The sequence below is a fragment of the Crocodylus porosus genome, unplaced genomic scaffold (assembly GCF_001723895.1).
Source record: "Crocodylus porosus isolate Cpor-Errol unplaced genomic scaffold, CroPor_comp1, whole genome shotgun sequence".
NCBI classification, from domain to species: Eukaryota; Metazoa; Chordata; order Crocodylia; family Crocodylidae; genus Crocodylus; species Crocodylus porosus.
In genome coordinates, this window is record NW_017728948.1 from 24,114,592 (window position 1) to 24,123,525 (window position 8,934).

Sequence of the window (8,934 nt, forward strand, 5' to 3'; positions counted from 1 at the left end):
ACAGATCGTCACCTACTTCATATTGCTCTCCCCTTATGAATTTGTATGCCACCACAAGGTCCCGTCTCAGCCTTCTCTTGGAGAGGCTGAAGAGGTTAATGTCTCTTAGCCTTTCCTCATAGGGCCTTCCCTGCTTGAACTGTGGGATCGAGAACTGGACACAGTACTCCAGCTGTGGCCTGACCAGTGCCACGTAGAGAGGGAGAATCACCTCCCTGGACCTGTTTGTGAAGCACCGATGGATGCACGACAAGGTGTGATTGGCTCTGCCAACTACTTCATCACATTGACAACTCATGTTCATCCTGGAGACAACAGTGACTCCAAGATTTCTTTCTGCCTCAGTGGTGCTGCAAAGGTTACCCTCCAGCCTATAGGTATGATGGCAGTTCTTTCTCCCTAGATGCAGCACCTTGCACTTGTCCTTTATTGAATTGCATCCCATTGCTCTCTGCCTACTTCCCCAACCTGTCTAGGTCAGCTTTGATCCAGTTCCTCCTCTCCAGGGTGTTAGCTTCACCCCATATTTTTGTGTCATCCATGAATTTTAACAGGGTGCTTCCCACCCCTTCATCCAGATCACTGATGAAGATGTTGAACAGCACCAGCCCCAAAACTGAGCCCTGAGGGACTCCACTGCACACACCTTTCCAGGTTGACATCACCACTCTCAGTGCAACCCTTGAGCCAGTTTGTTACCCAGTCTACTGTATAATCATCCAAGGCAAATCTCAGTTTATTTATAAGGATGGTATGGGATACCATGTCAAAGGCCTTCTTGAAGTCTAGATAGATAACATCCACCTCGACTCCTGCATCTAAGCATTTGGTGTCCTTGTTGTAAAAAGAAACTAGGTTAGTCATGCAGAACCTGCCTGCTATAAACGCATGTGGTTACCCCTCCACATCACATTAGCCAGTGGGCTCCCACAAATGTATTCCTTGATAATTTTTTCAAGGATTTTGCCAGGGATAGAGCTAAGGCTGACTGGTCTATAGTTCTCCAGATCCTCCTTCCTCCCCTTCTTAAAGATTGGGATGACATTGGCCCTCTTCCAGTCCTCTGGAACCTGACCCAAGCACCATGAGTGCTCATATATCCTTGCTAGTGGTTTGGCTATGACACTCGCTAATTCCTTCATTACCCGTGGGTAGAGTCCCTCCAGTCCCAGTGATTTGAACATGTCCAGCCTCTCCAAGTGTCTTTTTACTGTGTTGGCACTGACTGTTGGTCAGCTGATGTTCCCCTTGTTGGTGTCCGTGATGCATATTGAGGGTTCGTCTACATACCTATTTAAGAAGACAGAGACAAAAAAACTCATTGAAGAGCTCTGCCTTGTCTCTGCTATCCATCACTAATTCCCCCTGCCTGTCCTGTAGGGGTCCTATGCTACCCTGCACACTCCTTTTGCTCCCAATGTACCTAAAGAAGGACTTTTTATTGTCCTTAATCCCTGGGTCATGTGGCCTTGTTAGCCAACCACAGGGCAATTGTGCAACCATCTTGATAAGTGTAAATGAAAAAAAAAGTGCTATTCCTTTATGTCACATTCTCTTCACAGTTTGGTTTTGCTCTGAACACTGTTGGTGAAGTAAGTGTGTATGGGGAGGTGGGGGGAGAGAGTGGAAGAAGTGTGGAGGATGGGGCGGCATAGTGGCTTAATTCCTGTCATTTTCCTGAAATCTCTTTTCTGAAGTATGGGATCGACATCCCAATTTTACTAAGGACATGCTGGAAAGTAATGGGTGGTTGGTGAGTGTAGTGAAGAGGGGAAGAGCTGGGGAATCAACAGGAAGCAGAATAGTCTACATTGCTTTGTCCCAACCCTGCAATATAGTTAGCTCAGTTTGATACTCACCCTTGGCTTTAAACAGTTTCTGCCAGGGAAAGGAGGGTAGGGGGACCTCTTTCACTAGAGAAACTACAAAGGAAAACATCAAGGCATTGCAAATAAATGACTATCAGGGTCAGCAGCATGAAAAAGAAAATTGCTCTTGGGCTATGGTTAAATCAGGAGAAACAGAATCAGGAGTTCTCACTGTACTGGGTATGGAAGAAGGAAAACTATGAGGGAGTGCTGCTTCTGTCCCTTGGAGGAGAGTGCTCTTAGCTGAGAATGGGAACATATTACTTAGTCTTCTGTGGGCATGTCTACATGTGCACATTAATGCATAGTAGCCTATTTTGCTGTGCATTAGTGTCACAGCAAAACCATGCTAATATGTTAATGTGCACTAAGATTAGGCTACTGAGCATTAAGCATCACTAAAAAAGTGTGTGCTTTTGGTACTGCACATTGGGGCAGCCTAATGTATATTTAGTTAGTACCTCGCATTAGAGGTACTAAATTTAATGTGCTGTAGCAAACATGCATTAGCGAACATGTAGAGACATCCACTCACACATAAATATATGGTTAAATATGGGCTGTATGCATGCTGTATAAAGTGAAATAAGATTTTGTCTTATATCTGCACAATGAAATGCATGTAGATTTTCTCAAAATACCTCAGGTACAGGCCGCAGTATAGCTACAGAAGTGAAGACCCCTGCTTGAGCTACTTTTCTGTGTTGAGAAGGGTAACTCTGAGAAGTGCTAACATAACTAGATTGCTTTAGGTACCCAGCTAACTCATTCCATCTACAGTGCATGGTACTAAGGGGAGATATTTAGGAAAAAATGAAGTGGGATTGAATGGGGTCATTGGTGTAACATTTGGTGTTACATTTTGGGAGCCATTGGGATGGAAGACCCTACAAACATGTAAGATAGGATTATTATTTATATTACCATTATGCAAGGGAATCTTGATGATCATCAAAAGATCTGTTGTTTTTAATAAGAGTGTGTATAGCACTTTACAGACAATGGGCAAGCTCACGGGAGCCTTGAAAACAGTGGCTACAAAACCTTAAAGGGGTTAAGAGGACTTAAAGAACATGTAGCATCTTAAATAGCTTTATACCAGCTTGGGTAATGGGCTTTTTTTTTAATGTACTGGCCTTAAGCAAAAATAAATAGTAAAGGATGAAGTGACAGTTTCACTTAGGCAAAAGGAGAATGAAAGTGTCAAAGTCACTGAAGGAATCTGCTGCCAGCAGTGAAAACATGCAGAGATAAAATTTAATCTAATTGGTTACTGAGGAGAGCACATCATGTATTTGCGTTTTATATGTAGGTCATATTGAAGCTAATCAGAACATTAAAGAAAAGGAACATTACATACAAATGCATTAAGCAAATCCTAGCCTTATACCGATTCCTACAGAGTGCCTTTCTCAAAGCACAAAAGCAGTGGTAGAGTTTGATTTAATTTTATTTTGAGGTGTTAATTACCATATTTCCTCAAATCCAAGATAAGGTTCCACCCCATCAGAATGTGGAAAAATAAGCCTCCTGGATTCCAGGGCTGTCAAGCAGCTCATCTCCAGCTTTGGCCCTGGGCTCAAAGCTGAAGTCAAAGCTGAGCCACTATCTGCCCTGAGCCAGGATGGCTCATTTGGTGGGGGGTGGGGATCACAGCTGAGGAAGAGTGGGGAAGACTTTGGGTTGGGGGTAGGAAGAGGAGAGACTCATACATGTGGCTCAGGGGGAGCACAGGAGAGACCACACAGCCTTCCCCCCATAGTTGCCCCCTACCCTGTGCAGCCAAGGAGCCGATATCAACACATCTCAGCATGCTCTGCAGGCTCCCTAGTCTGCCTGGTGATGGATGGTAGCAGTGCACAAGGGAACCCTGATTGGCTGACCCAGACTACCTCTCTTGGGAGAGGAAGGAGGGAAGAGCAAAGGATCCTGAGATGCTGGAAGACTGTGCTGTGGTTTTTCCAAGAAGAGTATGTATACTGATGTTTGCTGTTTCAGAAGAAACACTCTTAGAAGTAATTTAACCCTGGTTATTTTAGCTTATATTTCTCCTGAAGTGGCCATTTTTGCTTGGGAGAAAAATCCTGAGCATCTGTACACTTGTGGCTTCTCCTCGGAGAGCAGTGACTTTCCCAGGAGACACCGAATGTACATGACCTAAAGATGGACTCAACATCCAATTTTCAAAATGCATTGTTTGTGCAAGGCCAGGTTTTGGAGGGTTCTCTATACTGTGGAAATCAGGTCTAGCTTTGATTGCATATAGCTTTAGGTTAGAAATGTTGTTAGCTAGCATTTTGTACAGAAAAACAGTATTATCCTTATTTTTTCCTCAAAAGAAATCACTTGAGTTTGAGTATCTTAATGGCCATCATGGATGTGTTGCAATATTTGTCTCTCTTAAACTGAAAGAATATTGTTTGAAAATGGTTAGTAATTTTGTATTCCATGTTGATCATCTCCCCCTCGTTACCTACACTGTTCAGATTGAACAACCTTTTCTTGCCTGGAATGCCTTTCTAATTATTTTGCAAAACTGACCTCACTTAACAGCATGGTCTGAAACAACCGTTGACACTGTTTAAAAAAAAGATCCGAAACTTTAAGTAATCAAATTATAGCTGCCTATGTTGGCTCCATAAAAATGCATAGCTGCCCATGTTGGCTAAGGAAAAATGGAAAAAAGCTACACATGCAATTAGTGTGGAGTAATAAACTCTGATGTAGTTCATGCCAAAGCTTATTTCTCCTGAATGCAGAGTTTATACATAAGCCCAGGACCACAGCATGTTGTGCTGGGCCAGAGCAGCTCCAGGCTGGAGCTGGAGTGGCAGTTCTGGGAGCAGCGGTATCTGTCAGTGTGCTGAGTGATGACTGTGTATGGGGGCACAAAAAACCCAAAACAACCCAAGCCCCGGGACAAACATGGGCAGACCGGGGAGGAGCGGCAACTTCACGCGCTCCCTGCGTTGTACAGAGGCAGAGACAGGCATTGTGTCCCTGTGTGCAGTCTTTACTGACACTGGGGAGGCAGGAACAGAGGGAGGGAATTAGAACTGCGGCTGGTCTGATCACGCCTGGGGGGACCGGAGGTGTGTATTTTTGAAAAGCTAGCTCCCAACCCCTTGGCTGGTGCTGAGCCGCACCACGTAGCTATGCTGCCGTGGGCTTCGGGGAACTGTCCAGGGTGCTGCCCAGAGCGGGCTGAAAACGTGCTCGCTCAGGTGCCTTGAGGCATGCACATGTAGACGTGCACATAAATTGCCTTAATGCACCTGAGTCTATGGTGCATTAAGGTAAGGAGCGCATAAATTCATGTGTAGACATGACCTTTGTGTATCAGGCTGACACCAGTGTACTCTTCCTCCTCTTCTCCTTTTTTTCCAGTGTGGCATTGCCTCTGTGCTTAGGTTTGGCCTGGGAAACTGGAGTTTCTAGCTGAAGTTTCTTTACTGTGTGGAAAACAGAGAGGACTGTCTATTCAAATTCAGGGTTTTGGGAGAGCCCTCATTCCCTCTATTTTTACTTATGGCTTTTTGTTGGATGCTTCTGGTGTTGTACTTTGTTGTTGTGCATGATGGTTTCAAGTGGCAATTCTGGGAAATCCCTAAGTAATGGTTACTTGGAAATGTAGGGCCCTAGAAGACCCTTTCAAATTTGATTTCCCCAAGCTGTTCAGATAATTTAATTAATTAATTTATTTTCATGCTGAGTTTTCTTTGGTGGAGGCCTCAGGGTCTTTAAACAAGACAAGTGATGTTTCAATTTTTGAGTGCCCATCTTAAAATGCTGTGCGGTACTGAGAATTGTCCACCACTAAGTTGTCAGGCGGGGGACTCAAGAATGAATCTGAAGATTTCCCTTTTCTGTTGCCTGAAGAAATCCTGCCCAGCACAGAAGAAAAAAAAATAGAGCTCAAACTTCCATTTATAAACCCTGCCCAGTTCATTCTGTCTGATTCACAGAAAACTGTTTCTCTGGCTATAATTTTACTATCAAGGTTCTTCAAGGGAACTGTCTTCTTGAGAGCAAACTGATAGATTTCTCCTCTGGTTTGGGGTCACAATATTTCCTGCTTTTTACCTAACATCAGGCAACCTCTTCACGTCTAAAAGAATTCCATCTTTGTTCTACATCTACCTTTCACAAGGAGTAGTAAAAAGTCTGGCTTTGCAAACATTTAATCACTTCCAAGAACTCATCTTTTTTAGATGTTCAGGTATTAGAAGGACAAGCATTAGATGGACAGGTATTAGATAGGCTTTCACTTTTTCATTTTTACAACATTTCTCAGGTTTGTTTCCTTTAGGTAACTACTTCAAATCCAGAAAGAAAGCTATTTATAAAACTGGAAAAAGGTGGAATGAATTCGAGGAAGTAAAGATTGCACTTTGTCAGGCTGATCTTTTCAAAGAGATCTTTTTTCAGGGTAAATGGCAACTTAGAGCACAGCAGGTGAGTTTTCACTTCTCCTTATCTTAACAATATTGTTCTGACACACTGTGAAGCATTGTCAATTTGACCTGACGTGGTTGTGTTGTTTGGTTTTCACCTTTTTGAGACTTGCACAAGGTCTCCCAAGATCTTCCTGCTGTGTGTTTTCTCAAGCACAGCTAGCTTAGTTTGTAATGTTTTTCAGGTTTTTTTTTTTGTAATGACTGGAAGCAATGCATGTTAACTTGTTCTGCCTTTCTACTCTCAGACAAAATGCACCTTTATCTTATTTAACTCAGGAAAGAAAATAATGATTTACCATATAAAGAGCATATTATTGGGACAATGCTGTAGAACATCTTTTACACTGGGAAGCTCCTTTCTGGTTCTGCGTGCCAGGCCTATACCTTGTTTTACCCCTATTCCATCCTCACAGTTGGTGACTTATAAGCTTTAATTACAAAGCAGAATAAATCCTAGATAACACTTAAGACATGTTCATCAGATGATGCCTTGCACAAACTACTACTTTTACCCTTCCTTCTGACTACTACCTTTATCCTTCTTTCCTTCAGTTCATGCCACTTCATTTTTTTCAGCTTATTTTTAGTGGAGAGACTTCAAATAGCTTTATGTGGATTTTTTAGACATTTTTGGCTAGATCTTATTCCACTTTTTGTGGTACTAAAATATCTTTATGTAATCCTATGAAAGTCCCTGAATAACTATTAACACAAGAGGTGAGGATGACATTTTAACTACTTTTTGATTTAGTTGTAAGCTAAGATAAAGGCATGTCACAGTGGTAGACAATTGTTTTTTTAGGAATTTTATTGGAAAAATATTACATGTAAACACCTGAGTGTGACTTGGATGCAAGTCAGAAGAAAGATTCAAACTGATTTCAGGGAGTAGCGAATGTAGGTCAAAGATCCACTCCAATGTAATATGGTTAAGGCACGTTCATTTCCATGGTCAAAGGAACAAAGAAAGAGTGATGTGGTTACTATCACATCCAGCCATTTTTGACTTGCCAGACTGAATGACCCAGTACCCATTTACAACTGAGTCAATTGTAAGTCAACTGTAAGCAGCCTTTGGCAAAAGTCCAGAGCAAAGTTTGAACCCATACCTTTGGGTTTGTACCCAATAATGTCTGTGGGGCTTTGTCTGGAGCCTTGGGTGAAAGGCTCCAGTAATTTGCTACTGGCTATATCTACTCATCTCCCTTAGTCTTACTTTGCTTTCACTTCAAAGACTAATGTCTTTGAAATTATACTCAAACGTCCTGTGGCATTCCTCACAAAGAAGATTAGAGAAGGGTTCAGAACCTAAATCTAAATGTCTCTATGAAGTGAAAGCTGCACATTTGTTTTCTTCCCTACTGCACAGAGTGCTGAGGCATTTAGCCAGGCTGAGAAACAATTTCCTGTATGAAAAAGCACATGTTTTTGTAAAGATAGTAGTAGGCATGGTGAAAGCTGAAACAACTCCAATTCAATTTAAAGTTAGTAGTCCATTTTGAGTACTTATCTACAATGATTTTATAGATATAGGTTTTATATTAAATATAGATACCGATAGATAGATAGGTAGATAGATAGATAGATAGATGGATAGATAGAGGTTTTCATAGTTTCATAGTTAGTTAGTAGGGTTGGAAGGGACCTCAGCAGATCATCAAGTCTGACCCCCTGCCATGGCAGGAAAGAACAATGGGGTCAAATGACCCCAGCAAGGTGATTGTCAAGCCTTGTCTTAAAGACCCCCAGGATAGGAGCCAGCACCACTTCGCTTGGAAGTTGGTTCCAGACCCTAGCCACCCTGACAGTGAAGTAGCGCCTCTTGATGTCTAATCTGAATTTACCCTCTGCCAGCTTGTGACCGTTATTTCTAGTCACTCCTGGTAGTGCTCAGGGAAACAGGGACTCCCCCAATGCCTGCTGGTACCCCCTGATAGTTTGTAACAGGCCACTAGATCCCCCCCTCAGCCTTCTTTTACGGAGACTGAACCAGTTCAGGTCCCATAGCCTGTCCTAGCTTGCCTTGCTGCTCCCTGATCATGCGAGTGGCCCTCCTCTGGACCCTCTCCGTGTTGTCCACATCCCTCTTGAAGTGTGACACACAGAACTAGATGTAGTACACCAGCTGCGGCCTGACCAGTGCTGCATAGAGGCGGAGGATTACCTCCCTGGACCTGCTTGAGATGCATCTGTGGATGCATGACAAGGTACAGTTGGCCTTCCTGACTGCATCCCCACACTGCCAGCCCATGTTCATCTTGGCATCAATGACGACTCCAAGATCTTTTTCTGCCTCTGCACTGATGAGAAGGGAGTTCCCCAGCCTGTAGGTACGCTGCTGGTTCTTCCTCCCCAGGTTCATCACCTTGCACTTGTTGGTGTTAAATCCCATCCTACTCTCATCTGCCCACCCCTGTAACTTGTCTAGGTCTGATTGCAGCCTATTCCTTTCTTTTAACATGCCCACATCCCCCCACAGCTTAGTGTCATCAGCAAATTTGAACAGGGTGTTTTTTATCCCCTCGTCCAAGTCACTGATGAAGATGTTGAACAGTGCGGGCCCGAGGACCGAGCCCTGAGGAACCCCACTGCCCACATCCCTCCAGGTC